The 16,727-nt window shown below is 39.9% G+C and overlaps 1 protein-coding gene across 22 annotated transcripts in view; it reads right to left on the reverse strand.

The window, feature by feature from the left end:
• The window catches only part of CREM (cAMP responsive element modulator), a 94,780-nt gene that overhangs the window by 42,143 nt on the left and 35,910 nt on the right, over positions 1–16,727 (reverse strand). The window contains exon 1 of one of the 22 annotated variants that reach the window (XM_033190272.1): positions 2,893–2,903. The exons of the other annotated variants lie outside the window; for them this stretch is intronic. The gene's annotated coding sequence lies outside the window, so the exon portion shown is untranslated. Of the gene's footprint in view, positions 1–2,892; positions 2,904–16,727 lie in introns of those variants that run through there. 22 annotated transcript variants of the gene reach the window in all.

Consider the following 16,727-nt stretch of genomic DNA (forward strand, 5'->3'; position numbering starts at 1 on the left):
GCTCTATCAACTCTGCTCCTGAAAAATCAAATCTCTGTACTACCTAGTTTAAGGACTACAATAAAAATACACTAACAAGCTAAGCAAGAAGCTGAAAACTATCCTGAAGTTTATGTTATTAAGACAGGATTCTCAACAGTCTGTTCTATGGGGGAAAAAGCATTTAAAAGAATATTTCAAATGTTTTAAAGCTGAAAATAATATTATAAATCAAATACCCGAATAAAGATGTAAAATATTCCACTTTAATTTTTTTTCTCCCCCCGAGATGGAGTCTTGCTCTGTCCCCCAGGATGGAGTGCAGTGGTGCTATCTCGGCTCACTGTAACCTCTGCCTCCTGGGTTCAAGCAATTCTCCTGCCTCAGCCACCTGAGTAGCTGGGATTACAGGCATGCGCCACCATGACCGGCTGATTTTTGTATTTTTAGTAAAGACAGGGTTTCACCATGTTGGCCAGGCTTGTCTTGAACTCCTGACCTCAGGTGATCCGCCCACCTTGGCCTCTGAAAGTGCTGGGATTACAGGTGTGAACTACCGTGCCCGGCCCACTTTAGTTTTTTTTTTTTTTTTTTTTAGACGGAGTCTCGCTCTGTTGCCCAGGCTGGAGTGCAGTGGCCGGATCTCAGCTCACTGGAAGCTCCGCCTCCCGGGTTTATGCCATTCTCCTGCCTCAGTCTCCCGAGTAGTAGAGATGGGGTTTCACCATGTTAGCCAGGATGGTCTCGATCTCCTGACCTCATGAACCGCCCGTCTTAGCCTCCCAAAGTGCTGGGATTACAGGCTTGAGCCACCGCACCTGGCCGCTTTAATTTTTAAAAGTCATACTTGATTGTGCTGAGTAAGACAAACACTAAATGAAAAATGTAGTTGGTCTTCATTTTGGTTGTATTGAATGACTTCTTTCCCATTAAAGTGTTTTTTGTTTTTGGTTTGAGACAGAGTCTAGCTGTTGCTCAGGCTGAGGTTCAGTGGCACAATCTTGGCTCACTGCAACCTCCACCTCCTAGGCTCAAGCAATCCTCCTGCCTCACCCTCCCGAGTGGCTGGTGGCTGAGATTACAGATGCCCGCCACCACGCCCAGGTAATTTTTTTTTTCTTTTTTTTTTGATACGGACTCCTGTTCTGTCGCCCAGGCTGGAGTGCAGTGGTGTGATCTGGGCTCACCGCAACCTCCACCTCCTGGGTTGAAGCGATCCTCCTGTCTCAGCCTCCAAGTAGCTGGGATTACAGGTGTCCATCACCACACCCAGTTACTTTTTGTAATTTTAGTAGACACGGAGTTTCACCATGTTGGTCAGGCTGGTCTCGACTGCTGGCCTCAGGTAATCTACCCGCCTTGGCCTCCCAAAGTGCTGAGATTACAGGTGTGAGTCACTACGTCTGGCCTAGGTGTTTTTCTTTGTTTTGTTTTTAAGATAATGTGGCTAACAAATTGCAAAATCAATGTAGTTAAATTTTACCTTAAGAATATATGTTGAAAATATTTGTTAAAAAGAGATTAGCCGGCCGGGCGCGGTGGCTCAAGCCTGTAATCCCAGCACTTTGGGAGGCCGAGACGGGCGGATCACAAAGTCAGGAGATCGAGACCATCCTGGCTAACATGGTGAAACACCGTCTCTACTAAAAAATACAAAAAACTAGCAGGGCGAGGTGGCGGGCGCCTGTAGTCCCACCTACTCAGGAGGCTGAGGCAGGAGAATGGCTTAAAAAACCCGGGAGGCGGAGCTTGCAGTGAGCTGAGATCCGGCCACTGCAGTCCAGCCTGGAGGACAGAGCGAGACTCCGTCTCAAAAAAAAAAAAAAAAAAAAGAGATTAGCCAAGTACAATATTATTTCTATATTTGCTATCCATTATCTTCTAAAGAGATGTTGTTGCCTCCAATCCTTTTTTTATGTATAGCGCATAAGCTGAAATCCATAGTCTAAATTAAAAAGGGGGAAGAGGATCATTGTTTCTGATACTGTAAATGTAAATGGTCAAATTTCATGTTTCTAAAAAATTCACTTCTTGAAAGCAAAGCAACTATTAGAATTTGGTCATTCTTAATTATCCAGAAGAGTTTAATCTATTTTGATAATACTTCCAGTAACCACTTAAATTAAAATTAGGGTTCTTTATCCTTTGAAAACAGTGCTTTAGCTAATCTTTTTTTTCTTCTGAGTTAATCCTTATGGCATCTTGGATTTCCTATTTATAGTATTTGGGGCATCATTTTACAGTCTAACCAATATGAGGTATGTTTCACTTATTATTATATATATATATTAAAGTACTATAAAAATGAACATAAGGCCAGGCGTGGTGGCTCAAGCCTGTAATCCCAGCACTTTGGGAGGCCGAGACGGGCGGATCACGAGGTCAGGAGATCGAGACCATCCTGGCTAACACGGTGAAACCCCGTTTCTACTAAAAATACAAAAAACTAGCCGGGCGAGGTGGCGGCGCCTGTAGTCCCAGCTACTCGGGAGGCTGAGGCAGGAGAATGGCGTGAACTCGGGAGGCGGAGCTTGCAGTGAGCTGAGATCCGGCCACAGCACTCCCGCCTGGGTGACAGAGCGAGACTCCGTCGCAAAAAAAAAAAAAAAAAAAAAAAAATGGACATGATCTTTATAGAAGTCAAACTCTTTTAGCTCTGGAAGGAACTTTTGGAAGTCAATCTCGTATTTGGTTTCAGTAAGAAGGAAACTGATCATAATTTGCTAGCCAAATGTATTTCAAAATAATAAACACACATAAAGAATTTGCAATTAAGATCCTAAGCCAAAAAAAGACTTTTTATGCAACAGACCTCATATAAGGGCAAACAGTAGATATTAAAATTGCTCTTAACAGTAATACGGATCGTTTCTAATAATGAACAGGAAATGTTCATGCCAAAAGCTAGAAAACAGGGAATGAATGCCTACAAACCACTTATCAAAACTCTCATGTTAATCTTTATTTCTAACCTAAACCAACTCTTTATTGTAGTATCTATGAAACAGTCAAACTGCAATTTATATGAATTATTCTGATTATCATATTCCTTCTACCAATCACTTGGTATAAGTCTAACAAGTACTGACTTGACAAAAACCACCATAGAAAAATAGTACAGAAAAATAGTAACGAAAAAATGTGGTATATACCTACAATAAAATATTATTCAGCCTAAAAAACAAAGTCCTGTCACATGCTACAAAATGTTAACGACATTATGCTAAATATGTTAGTCACAAAAAGACAAAATACTGCATGATTCCACCTATAGGAGGTATCTAGTCAAATTCAGAGAAACAGAAAGTAGAATGGTGGTTACCAGTGGCTGAGGGAAAGGGGAAAAGAGGCAGTTGTTTAATTGGTGCTTAGTTCTAGATCCGCAAGATAAAAAAAGGTCTGGAGATCTGTTTCATGAAAATGTTACTTAACATCAGTGAACTGTGCACTTAAAAACTGCTAACATGGGCCAGGCGTGGTGGCTCATGCCTGTAATCCCAGCTCTTTAGGAGGCCAAAGCGGGTGGATCGTGAGGTCAGGAGATCAAGACCATCCTGGCTAACATGGTGAAACCCCATCTCTACTAAAAATACAAAAAATTACCTGGGGGTGGTGCCACATGCCTATAGTCCCAGCTACTCAGGAGGCTGAGGCAGGAGAATCGCTTGAACCCAGGAGGCGGAGCTTGCAGTGAGCCGAGATCGCGCCACTGCACTCCAGCCTAGGTGACAGAGCAAGACTCCATCTCAAAAAAAAAATTTTTTTAATGCTAACATGGTAAATTTTATGTTAGCTATTTTTCCCACAATAAAAAATTTTAATAACTATAGCCCCAAATTTGATGGATATGATAATTAACTGGCTTTTTGCCAAGAAAACACTCATTAAATTGATTTTACTAAATTGCAATGAGACTGATGCTCATCATCTTAAATGATATAATTCTAAAACTCTGGACTCTCTTGTACTCCTGACCTGAGAATTATAGTGCAACAAATAAAATGGCTGTTGGTGCCAGGAATTATATGGAAACAATTCCTAATGCATCAAAATGAGTAAAATTTAAATTTTCTATGACTTCACACATCCAGGGTCAGAAGTTGAACTGGGATCTAAATTTGAAACTGTCCTCTCTGCCACTGAATAATGGAGTAACAGAGTAACAGTATAAATGTATCCATAGTACACACAGTGCAAACACACACACACACACGTATAAATTGTTATGAAGTACATATATATATAGGGAGACAAGAGAGTATATATTCATTATCACTCTTAATCAACTATGGATTTTTCTAGGTAATGTTCTCTGAGATTGGTTAAACACTGAGTACCTATGCATTTCAGGTGATAAATGGTGGAGTGGTCAATGGACTCTAAACACAGACTGCCTGGGTTCAAATCTTGGCTCTGCCTTTCCTAGCTGTATGATCTGAAACAAATGACTTAGACTCTCTGTGCCTTGTTTTCCTCAGCTGCAAATGGTTATTAAAACAGTACCTTTCTACAGGGTTGTGAAGATTTAGTCAATGTGTGTAAGGCACTTAGAACCGTGTCTGGCGGCCTGGCCCAATGGCTCATACCTGTAATCTCAGCACTTTGTGAGGCCGAGACAGGTGGATCACCTGAGTTCAGGAGTTTGAGACCAGCCTGGCCAACATGGTGAAACCCCATCTCTACTAAAAATACAAAATTAGCTGGGCGTGGTGGCATATGCCTGTAATCCCAGCTACTCAGGAGGTTAAGGCAGGAGAATCACATGAACCCGGGAGGCAGAGATAGTAGTGAGCCAGGATAACGCCATTGCACTCCAGCCTGGTCAACAAGAGTGAAACTCCGTCTCAAAAAAAAAAAAAAGAAAAGAACAGTGCCTAGCACATACCAAATATTCAATAAAAGCTCACTTTTGTTATTCTTATTATTATTGCTACATTTTACTCAAATAACTTGGTCAACAAAGTACAGCTTAGATAACATACATGTATATTAAACCCTTTGATTTTAAAGGATTAAATGTATAAAAATCGTCCCCAAAATGGAGGCAAGGAAAAAAGATTTACATAAAAGATATCAAAATCAGAATTATTTTGACAAAGCATATGATACAGTTGGATGCTTGTCCCCTCCCAATCTCATGTTGAAATATAATCCTCAATGTTAGAGGTGGAGCCTAGTGGGAGGTGTTTGGGTCATGGTGAGTTCTCGCTCTAGTAGTTCTGAGAGCTGGTTGTTGAACAGTGTGGCACCTCCCCTCTCTCTTGCTCCCTCTCTCTCCATGTGATACCCTGGCTCCCCCTTCTCCAGCTGCCATGATTTGAAGCTTCCGGAGGTTTCCCTAGAAGCACATACTGGTGCCATGCTTCTTGTGCAGCCTGCAAAACCGTGAGCCAAAACAAACTTCTTTTCTTTATACATTATCCAGCCTCAGGTATTTCTTTTCCTTTTATTTTATTTATTTACTTATTTTGAGATGGAGCCGCGCTCTATGGTCCAGGCTGGAAAGCAGTGGCGCAATCTGGCTCACTGCAACTTCCGCCTTCAGGGCTCAAGTGGTTCTTCTGCCTCAGCCTCTGGAGTAGCTGGGATTACAGGCACCTGCCACTACACTCAGCTAATTTTTGTATTTTTTTTGTAGAGACGGGGTTTCACCATGTTGGCCAGGCTGGTCTCGAACTCCTGAGCTTAAAAAATCCACCCAACTCAGGCTCCCAAAGTGCTGGAATTACAGGCATGGGCCACTTTCCCAGCCCGGTACTCCTTTATAGCAATGCAAAGCAGACTAATTTAATACAGCCAGGCCAAATTGCATCTTTAAGTTGTTTTCAGTTCCAGTCCAATGGTCAGAGTACATAAACAGTAAAGTCTAAGAGTTTAGCTCCTTACAAAAATTATAATGCAGTTTGGTCTTACCATGAAATCTGAAATAGTTACAAATTATATTGTAGATTTTTATGCCCAAAGTGGCCTGCAATGTTCTAAAATATCTAGGAGAAACCTAAAGTACCTAAATTAAGAAGCATAAAACATAACCATTTTAAGCAAGCTCCTGACATCCCGGAAGTTTGCTTATAAAACAACTATAAAAAATTAGCTTTCCTCCTCTATACCCTCTGGAGGCCTACTAAGCATAGTAGATTACAATGTTACAAGAAAACATAGTTACTTACAAAGGATTCCGAATACAATATATTTTAAAACCAGCATAAGCCACTTCATCTTAAAGCCTAATAACTACCATTTTAATTTTAAGATCAAGGCAGGTCACTATGAGGATAAAAGCAAGCATTTATGGCACATTGACCAGATGCCAAACTCTGCTTGTACTTCACACGAATCATCTCATTTAATCTATGAAATCAGTATTTTCCATGTTTTAGGTAAAGAAAGCAAGGATCAAATGATTAGTCTTAATACTTAAAACTGTATAAAATTTGTATCAACTTTAGTATTAAAATACAGTATGAAAAATACCTTCAACACTAGTTTTAAGTAAACAAGCTAAATTTAATTCAAACCGAGTATACACATATAAATTAGGGCTCTTTTTGTTTATTTTGTTTTGAGATAGGTTCTTGCTGTGTCACCCAGGCTAGAGTGCAGTGGCATAATTTCGGCTCATTGTAGCCTCAACTTCCCAGGCTCAAGCAATCCTCCCACCTCAGCCTCCTGAGTAATTTGAACTACAAGTGCATGCCACCACACTCAACTAATTGTTGGTTGTTTTTTTTTTTTTTTTTGAGACAGTTTCACTGTTGTCACCCAGGCTGGAGTGCAATGGTGCGATCTCAGCTCACTGCAACCTCCGCCTCCCGGGTTCAAGCGATTCTCCTGCCTCAGCCTCCCGAGTAGGTGGGATTACAGGTGCCCACCACCAAGCCTGGCTAATTTTTTGTATTTTTAGTAGAGATAGGGTTTTACCATGTTGTTGGCCAGGCTGGTCTCGAACTCCTGACCTCAGGTGATCTGCCTGCCTCAGCCTCCCAAAGTGCTGGGATTACACACGTGGGCCACTGCTCCTGGCCTAAGTTTTTGATTTTTCGTAGAGACATGGTCTCCCTATGTTGTCCAGGCTGGTCTTGATCCTGTGCTCAAGCAGTCCTCTCATCTCAGCCTCCCAAAGTGTTGGCATTACAGGCATGAGCCATCATACCTGGCCTCTTTTTATGTATGAAGCAGTAAACAAGCCCTTGGAGAGATGAGAAAATGAGAAAGCTCTAGGAACAAAAGACAGTGGAGACCAACTTACAAAGGCAATACCTACCATGGTATATTACCATATCCAATAGTAAATATGCACACATTTATTATTTTTGTTCTCTATTTTGTTTTTATTTTTGTTTTTTGTTGTTTTGAGACAGGGTCTTGTTCTGTCACCTAGGCTGGAGTGTGGTTTACAGGCATGAGCCACTGTGCCTCGCCCATTAATTATTATTTTGTATTTGATTTTACTTTCTGGTGGCCATGGTTTACTGGTGCCCTAAGAAAGTGTTTAATCTCACAAATGGGCAAATTGAGCTCAGGTGGTTAGAAAAACTTAAAATAATTCCTGCTTTTTCAACCAAATTTGCTGCAACTGGCCTCTACTATGGCCTCTGAGAAGCCCAGGCTTCAGTACTGCCTGAAGCAGCCTGTGTAAGATTTTAGATTCTGGACTCCTTCTTTGTAAAGGATGACAGCAGCTTCCTAGAGAGGGTGTCTCACACTGACAGGCAGAGAGACAAGCAGGAGAGAAAGACTGGGCAAGGAAAGCATGTGGAAGTTAGAGACATACCTTTCAGATGTTCTTACTTTACATTTTGAATTGACAGAAAAAATTGCATGTATCACGTACAACATGATGTTTTGGAGTATATGTAAGCTGTGGAAAAGTTAAACCTAGCTAATTAACAATAGCATTACCTCACATAGTTGTTTTTGTGGTTAGAACATTATTAACATTCAACTATCTCTGCATTTTTCAACAATACATTGTCCTTAACTATAGTCACCATGCTGTACGATAGCTCTCTTGAACACATTCCTCCTAACTGTAATTATATACTCTTAGACCAACATTTCCCCATCCTTCCCTCTAACTAAGCACCCCCACCTCTGCTAACCACCATTCTACTCTCTACTTCTATGAGAACTTTTTAGACTCCACAGGAGTAAGATCATGCAGTATGTGTCTTTCTGGGCCTGGCTTATCCACTTAACAGAATGTCTTCCAGATGCCTCCATCTTGCTGCAAATGACACAACTTTATTCTTTTTTATGGTTGGATAGTATTCCATTGTGTATACATACCATACTTTCTTTATCCACTCATCCACTGATGAGTATTGAGGCTGATTCCATATCTTGGCCATTGTGAATAGTGCTGCAATAAACATGGAAGTGCAGATATCTCTTCCACACACTGCTTTCATTTCCTTTGGATAGATACCCAGTAGTGAAATTGCTGGATCATCTGGTACTTCTATTTTTAATATCTGGAGGCACCTTCATATTGTTTTCCATAATGGCTATGCTAATTTACATTCCCACCATCAGTGTATAAGTGTTCCCTTTTCTCCGTATTCTTGCCAACACCTGTTATCTTTTGTCGTTTTGATAATAACCAACCTAACAGGAGGAAGGTGATATCTCATTGTAGTTTTGATTTGCAATTCCCTGATGATTAATGATGTTGAGTTTTTGTTTGTTTTTTGGTGAGACAGAGTCTCACTCTATTGCCCAGGCTGGAGTACAGTGGTGTGATCTTGACTCACTGCAACTTCCGCCTCTGGGTTCAAGCGATTCTCCTGCCTAAGCCTCCCGAGTAGCTGGTATTACAGGCACCCACCACCACACCTGCTGATTTTTGTATTTTTGGTAGAGAAATTTTGTACTAAAAACATAAAAATTAGCCAGGCCTGGTGATGCGCGGCTGTAATCCCATACTTGGGAGGCTGAGGCATGTGAATAGCTTGAACCCAGGAGGTGGAGGTTGCAGTGAGCCGAGATCCCATCACCACACACCAGCATGGGCAACAGAGCAAGACCCTATCTCATAATTATATAAAAAGCACAGCAATGCAATTATGTACAGTACATATGCTTGAATAATAAATGACTGTTACTGGTTTATGTATGTATTGTATTTTTTATTATTATTTTACTTCAAATTATTTTTAAAAGTTAACTGTAAAACAGCCTCAGGCAGGTTTCTCAGGAAGTATCAAGAAGGCACTGTTATAAGAGATGACAGCTCCATGAGTTCTTTACCTGAGGACCTTCCAATGGGACAGGATGTGAAGGTGGAAGACAGCAATATGGATGATCCTGACACTATACAGGCCTGGGCCAATATGTGTGTTTGTGTCTCAGTTTTTAACAAAAAAGTTTAAAAGTAAAAAATAAAAAATTTCAAACACAGAAAAGGTTTATAGAACAAGCATAGAAAACATTTTTATGCAGCTGTATAATATGTATTTTAAGCTAAGTGTTATTACAAGCCAAAAAATAAAAAATTTACAGTAAGCTACAGTTCATTTATTGAAGAAATGTTTTATGAATTTAGTATAACCTAAGTGTACAATGTTTATCAAGTTTACAATAGCAAAAAAATAAAGTAAGTTAGCCAGGCATGGTGGCATGTGCCTGTAGTCCCAGTTACTTGAGAGACTGGGGCAGGAGGATCACTGGAGCCCAGGAGTTTGAGGCGGCAGTGAACTATGATTGTGCCACTCTACTCCAGCCTGGGCAAAAGAGCAAAACTCTATTAAAAAAAGATAGTCTACAGTAGTGTACAATAATGTCCGAGGCCTTCACATTCCCTCACCGCCCACTCGCTGGCACACCCAGGACAACATCCAGTCCTGCAAGCTCCACTACGGTTTTGTGCCCTATACAGATGTGCCATTTTTATCTTTGATACCGTATTTTTACTGTATCTTTCCTATGTTTAGATACACAAATACTTACTATTGTGCTCCAATTGCCTATAGTATTCAGTATAATCGCATCCTGTACAGGTTTGTAGCCTAGAAATAATAGGCTGTACCATACAGCTTAGGTATATAGTGGGCTATACTATATCATCTAGGTTTGTGTAAGTACACCCTAGATGTTTGCACAAAGATGAAATCACCATACCATTGGTTCTGTTGGATCAGAAGGGGGAAAAAAAAAGATGAAATCGCCTAACAACACATTTTTCAAAAGGTATACCTGTTGTTAAGTGATGAATTACTGTACTTGGCCATTTTTATGTCTTCTTTTGAGGAAAGTCTCTTCGGGTCTTTTGCAGATGTTTAGAAAATCAGGTTATTTTCTTACTATTGAGTTGTTTGAGTCCTTCTTGTGTTTTGGACATTAACCCCTTATCAGATGTATAGTTTGCAAATATTTTCTCCCATTCTGTAGGTTCCCTCTTCGCTCTGTTGAATGTTTCCTTTGCTATGGGGAAGCTTTATAGTTTGACGTAATATTGTTTGTCCATTTTTGCTTCTGTTGCCTGTGCTTTTAAGGTCATATCGAAAAACTCATTGGCCAGACTAATGTCAAGGAGTTTCCTGTTTCCTTGTAGTAGTTTCATAGTTTTGGGTCTTATATTTAATCCATTTTCAAGAGTCGATTTTTGTTTATGGTGACAGACAAAGGCCTAATTTCATTCTTTTGCATGTGAATATCCAGTTTTCCCAATATCATTTATTAAGGAAATGGCCCTTTCCCCATTGTGTGGTCCTGCCATCTTTGTTGAATATAAGTTGGCTATAAGTAAATACGTGGTTTTATTTCTGGACTTTATATCCTGTTCCATTGATCAATGTATCTGTTTTCATGCTGGTACCATGCAGTTTTAATTACTATAGCTCTACAGTATATTTTGAAGTCAGGTGGTGTTATGCCTTCAGCTTTGTTCTCTTTTTTTTTTTTTTGCAAGACAAAGAGTCTTGACTTTCAAATGATTATCAGTATACCAAGTAATAACATGTAACAAGTTCTTAAGTTCTATAATCTAGTAAACATGATTAAGATAAACTAAAAGCAGCCCAAACAATTATACCAATATTGTTGTTCTAACCATTAGCAGGAATAGATTAAGGCTGAATGTTGCTTCACACAGGTTACAAATAAGTATTTACTACTTTTTCATACATAAAGCCCTGGCAAATTCAGTAATGCATTAGGGGGAAAAATTATTTAATCCCTTTCTTTCTTCAAAAAAATTGGTTTTGTTTAATTAGATCTAAGAAAGAAAATGTCAACACTGACATATATGTTGCTTGAACCAAAAGGCATATGAAAATAGACAACATATACCAATTCATTTTCTAAGAAACACGAAATCTTTAGATAAGTTCTCAGTCTGGGAAAAAAAAAACAAAACAAAACTGCATTTGCTACTCTCCAAAAAGGGGAGGGACCTATTACATAATATACAGAAATAATTTAATGCCTCTCCATAAGCATATAACTAGAGCTATGTTGAAACTTCATATTCCATGAGAGCATCTAAAATGCCAATTCATAGAACAGGTGCTTTTTTATTCTCCTACCCATTTACACAGCAGTTTTCATAGGTTTCTGGCCGGATGTTGCAGACAAAGGCCAAGAGGTTGTTCAAGACTTCCTCCTTGTTCTGCCGGAAGTAGGTCTGGAGGATGATCATCTTTTCTCCTGGGCCTCCTTTTTCACTTCAGTACTTCAGCTTCATTCGCCTTAAACTCTTTTTTCCCTCTGCAGCTGGCACTGTCCAATTCAGCCTAAGCTACTTCTTTGGCCTGCTTCAGTCCCCCGTCCATCCACCTGTGGGCCATGGAAACCTTCTCAGCAGCCCACTTCTGGGTCTGAAGCAGCTGCAGGATACCCTGCAACGGACTGGCCATGGTAGTGGTTCCAGCTTCGTTCTTTTGGTTCAAGATTGCTTTTGTTATTTGGGGTCTTTTGTGGTTCTGTATAAATTTGGGGATTGTTTTTCCCTATCTTTGTGAAGAATGTCATTGATATTTTTGATAGGGATTGCACTGTATCTGTAGACCGCTTTGGGTAGTGTGGACTTTTTAAACAATACTAATTATTCCAATCCATGAACATTTATTTGTGTCTCCTTCAATTTCTCTCATCAATGTTTTTTATAGTTTTCAATGTAGAGATATTTCACCTCCTTGCTTAAATTTATTTCTAAGTATTTTTTTCATAGCTATTGTAAATACAGTTTTCTTGATTTTTTTTTCCAGGTAGTTCACTATTAGATAAAAACAATACTGATTTTTATTTCATATCCTGCAACTTCAGTGAATTCATTTATTAGATCTAACAGGTTTTTCTGGGGGCATCTGTAAGGTTCTCTAATTTTTATTCCTTTTTTTTAAAGGTCACGTCAGATGTAAGATCATGTCATTTGTGAACAGGGACAAGGTGACTTCTTCCTTTCCAATTCAGTTGCCTTTTCTTTCTTCCTTTTGCCTAATTGCTCTGGCTAGGACTTTCAGTACAATGCTGAATAGAAGTGGCAAAAATGGGCATCCGTGTCTTTTTCTTCTTTTTTTTTTTGAGACAGGGTCTGGCTCTGCCATCCAGGCTGGAGTATAGGGGCATGATCTTGGTTCATTACAACCTGTGCCTCCCAGGCTCAAGCCATCCTCCCGCCTCAGCCTCCCAAGTAGCTGGGACTTACAGGTGTGTGCCACCATGACCAGCTAATATTTGTATGTTTTCTGGTAGAGACAGGGTTTCACCGTGTTGCCCAGGCTGGTCTCTTTAACTCCTGGATTCCAGCAATCTACCTGCCTCAACCTCCCAAAGTGCTGGGATTACAGGTATGAGCCACAACACCTGGCCTGGTATCCTTGGCTTATTCCAGATCTTAGAGAAAAAGCTTTCAACCTTTCTCCATTCGGCATGTTAGTTGTGGGTGTGTCATATATTGCCTTTGTTGCATTGAGGTACATCCCTTCTTTATGTAATTTGTTGAGAGTTTTTATAATGAAATATTGAATTTTTCAAACGCTTTTTATGCATATATTGTGATGATGATATGGTCTTTTTCCTTCATTCTGTTGATGTGATGTATCAGGCTTATTGATTTGCGTATGTTGAATCATCCTTGCATCCCTGGGATGAATGGTACTTGATCATTGTTAATGATCTTTTTAATATGTTGTTGAATTTGGTTTGTTAGTATTTTGTACCTATGTTCATCAGGGATACTGACTGTAGTTTTTGTTGTTGTTGCATCTTTATATGCATTGTTTTAAAGGAAAATAGTTATTATCTGCCAAAACAGAGGTCTACTTCTGAATGAAACCTGTTTAAAGACAAGTGCTTTTTCTGAACTATGTCTGTTTTCTTCATTTAATATTGTCTCTACCTAATACATTCAATACCATAACCAGGCTTTTTTCCCCTCTACCTTTTAAGAAAACCACTACAGTTTTATCTCTGATAGGACTACAAAATCCACATTTGTGAAGAGCACTATGAAGATGCCGTCACAGCTATTCAATGAACCAGAAATTTCCCAAAGCCTCTGTTTTCCAAATATAATTCTCAATAGTCTGAGAATTTGTTATTTATAGGGTTATAAATAACAAATGATAAAATAAGGCAAAGAAAACAATCTCTGGCTGAACATAGTGGCTCACGCTTGTAGTGCCAACATTTTGGGAAGCTGAAGAGGGAGGATCACTTGAGGTCAGGAGTTCGAGACCAGCCTGCGCAAGACAGTGAGACCCCACCTCTACAAAAAATTTAAAAGTTAGCCAAGCGTGGTGGTATACACCTGTAGTTCTAGTTACTCCAGGAGACTGAGGCAGGAATATCACTGGAGCCCAAGAGACTGAGGCTGCAGTGAGCCACAATCAAGCCACTGCACTCCAGCCTGGGTGACAGAGTAAGACTCTGTTTCTTAAAAAAAAGCGGTGGCTCAAGCCTGTAATCCCAGCACTTTGGGAGGCCGAGACGGGCGGATCACGAGGTCAGGAGATCGAGACCATCCTGGCTAACATGGTGAAACCCCATCTCTACTAAAAAATACAAAAAAAACTAGCCGGGCGACATGGCGGGCGCCTGTAGTCCCAGCTGCTTGGGAGGCTGAGGCAGGAGAATGGCGTAAACCCAGGAGGCGGAGCTTGCAGTGAGCTGAGACCCGGCCACTGCACTCCAGCCTGGGCGGCAGAGCAAGACTCCGTCTCAAAAAAAAAAAAAAAAAAAAAAAAAAGAAAAGAGGTGGCCAGGCATGGTGGCTCATTCCTGTAATTCCAACACTTTGGGAGGCTGCGGCAGGCGGATCACAAGGTCAAGAAATTGAGGCAGGCGGATCACGAGGTCAAGAAATTGAGACCATCTTAAAAAAAAGAAAAGAGGTGGTGAGGCACGGTGGCTCACGCCTGTAATTCCAGCACTTTGGGAGGCTGAGGCAGGCAGATCACGAGGTCAAGAAATTGAAACCCCGTCTCTACTAAAAATACAAAAAATTAGCCGGGCGTGGTGGCAGGAGCCTGGAGTCTCAGCTACTCGGGAGGTTGAGGTAGGAGAATGGCGTGAACCCGGGAGGCAGAGGTTGCAATGAGCCGAGATCGCGCCACTGCACTCCAGCCTGGGCAACAGAGCAAGACTCCATCTTGAAAGAAAGAAAGGAAAGGAAAGGGAAAAGGAAAGGGGAAAGGAAAAAGGAAAAATTATCCGGGCATGGTGGCATGCACCTGTAGTCTCAACTCTCAGGAGCCTGAGTCAGCAAGAGAATCACTTGAACCTGGGAGGTGGAGGTTACAGTTAGCTGACACTGCACCACTGCACTCCAGCCTGGGTGACAGAGCGAGACTCTGTCTCAACAACAACAACAACAACAACAACAACAACAAAAAAGAATCCCTAAGTCTTACTCAAAAAAGAAACTATAAAATTAATGTTTCTTTTTCCAAATTTCAACATCTAGCCTATTTTTTTTTTGTTATTCATTATCTTTTATTGTGGTAAAAGACACATAACATATTCACCGTTTAAGTGTAGTTTGTAGTAGTGTTCAGTATATTCACATTATTGTTAATCAGATCTCCAGAACTTTTTCATCTTGCAAATCTGAAACTCTATACCCATTAAACAATGACTCCCCATTTTTCCATCCTCGCAGCTTACTCTTTTATTAAAGAAAATCATACAGAAAAAGGCAAAAGGAATAACTATATTTATACTGAGTTATTTTTTCATTACTGCTAGTGACAAACTACCCATTAGTAAAATTAAGAAGGGGAACTTGAACATTTTCTATGGGTATCCAAACTTCATAGAAAATCATTACAAATTACAGAAAAATCTTTAACAGTCTCCCAAACACTAAAATAAATTTGTATGCATTTTTATTGTAAGTATAAAACCAAACTTTTTCTGAAATTTGACTCTGACTGATTTATACTTCCTGAAATTACCTCTGAAACACCAAAATTTATTTAAAGCAAAGTACTGTCACCTTTAATACACTGGGATGAAAACAAAAAAGCGTATTCTAAAGCCAAAAACTAACCTTTAAAGAAATATACTATTATATACAAAATTATCAAAATGTGAGCATAGATACATAACAAATTCTTGTTGAAGTTGAAAAAAGTTGGTTACTAACAGTTCACGAGTTACTTTTTATTATGGCCTCTGAACCTTGAATTACCCTCAATAATGAATTACAGTTCAAAGTAGTGGGTTTTTCTGAATTGGTTAAGGAGCATTTTATAATACAGATTTAGCATTAATTGAAAAAAATTTACTCTCTTCCTTTTTCTGCCAACTTTTGTTCATTTTTATAGATAATTCTAACAGAATACAAATGTTCTATGTAACAGATAAAATATGAACAATGAAAAACAGCCAGGGGAAAGAATACATAAAAATAGGGAGCAATAGTGAAAAAATCAACAGTAAAACAGAAATTTTTATTTCAAAATCTTTTTTTTTTTGAGACGGAGTCTTGCTCTCACCCAGGCTGGAGTGCAGTGGCGCTATCTCGGCTCACTGCAAGCTCCGCCTCCTGGGTTCACACCATTCTCCTGCCTCAGCCTCCCGAGTAGCTGGGACCACAGGCACCCGCCACCACGCCCGGCTAATTTTTTTTTTTGTATTTTTAGTAGAGATGGGGTTTCACCATGTTAGCCAGGATGGTCTCAATCTCCTGACCTTGTGATCTGCCCGCCTCAGCCTCCCAAAGTGCTGGGATTACAGGAGTGAGCCACCGCGCCCGGCTCTATTTCAAAATCTTAACAGGAACACTTTTCTCCTTCAGTAAGAGTCCCTCAGCTAAGAAAATTAATATACTGAAACTAAAATACAAGATTCAATAAAACACTGACCATAACTAGATCTACTTAGCTGAAATTATATGAAATCAACCTAACATAATGCAGACCATCTTTAATACACAAATATGAGATTGCTGACCTATTAACAAGAGAAAATGGTGCTTGAGGTTTTCTATTTGTTTGCTCATTTTTTGTTTGTTTTGTGATTGCCATCTACATCCTTCCTAGGCCTATCTGGAACCAAGAAGATGGATTTTTGGCATAGCTGGCCAAAACAGAGAAATGCCATTCCAATTTTCCACCAGATTAAAAAAGAAAATTTACAACTCATACATGACAACATTTCCAAGTATCCCTTGTTAAATCGTTCCTACTTCAATCCCCCACGGCATGCTAGGGCTGCTTTATTCCAAGGGACTCCTTACACAGTGTGTGTTTAGAATGGAAAAGATAAGAAAGGATAAGATATGAAGCCATCAGAAATTCAGAAGA

This window comes from Trachypithecus francoisi, unplaced genomic scaffold (genome assembly GCF_009764315.1).
Source record: "Trachypithecus francoisi isolate TF-2019V2 unplaced genomic scaffold, Tfra_2.0 Contig00025, whole genome shotgun sequence".
Classification (NCBI taxonomy): domain Eukaryota; kingdom Metazoa; phylum Chordata; class Mammalia; order Primates; family Cercopithecidae; genus Trachypithecus; species Trachypithecus francoisi.